This window comes from Aplidium turbinatum, chromosome 1 (assembly GCF_918807975.1).
Source record: "Aplidium turbinatum chromosome 1, kaAplTurb1.1, whole genome shotgun sequence".
Lineage (NCBI taxonomy): Eukaryota > Metazoa > Chordata > Ascidiacea > Aplousobranchia > Polyclinidae > Aplidium > Aplidium turbinatum.
The window spans coordinates 30517333-30518148 of record NC_137472.1 but is presented as its reverse complement, the minus strand read 5'-3'; positions in this window follow the sequence as shown (position 1 = coordinate 30518148).

Here is an 816-nt window from a genome sequence, read left to right as displayed (position 1 = left end):
AAAAAAAAGCGACAAACACGAGCACAAAAAAAATGTTGTAATGACGTAGCATGACGTGGTCATGGCGGCAAATGCCGGCTGAGATAAGATACATTAAAAAAAGTAGCGACAAAAGTTGTTGTAATTAAGTAGCATGACAGTGTCATGGCGGCAAACGCCGGCTGATGAAAGGTCACTTTAAAAAAAAATAGCGACAAATATGAGTACAAAAAGTGGTTGCAACGTCACGTGACTGTAGTTAAACGAGTGACTAAAGAATGGAGGAATGGATGCAGTTTTGACGTCTTGTCCAGGACGTAAGCTACTGAAGGGATGCAGTTTTGACGTCTTGTCCAGGACGTTAAATAGCTGTAGAATGGATGCAGTTTTGACGTCTTGCCCAGGACGGTAAGCTACAAAGTGGATGCAGTTTTGACGTCTTGCCCAGGACGGTAAATTACAGTAGAATTCAGTCGTTAGGCATATAGTTGAGTTTGTTGTGGCATAGTAAACACAGAAAGTACATGACGTTGTCATGGCGTAAGCTTAGATAGGCCTGCTTAGGCAAAATAAAATACAAAACAGCAACACGAGTTGCGGCAAGATGACGTTAAGTATAACACAAGGTGGCAGTAGGCTTAAGTAAAAGAGTGTACAAAGTGACGTGGCACAAAGAGTACATGACGTTGTCATGGCGTAAGCTTAGATAGGCCTGCTTAGGCAAAATAAAATACAAAACAGCAACACGAGTTGCGGCAAGATGACGTTAAGTATAACACAAGGTGGCAGTAGGCTTAAATAAAAGAGTGTACAAAGTGACGTGAGCGCAGAGAGACA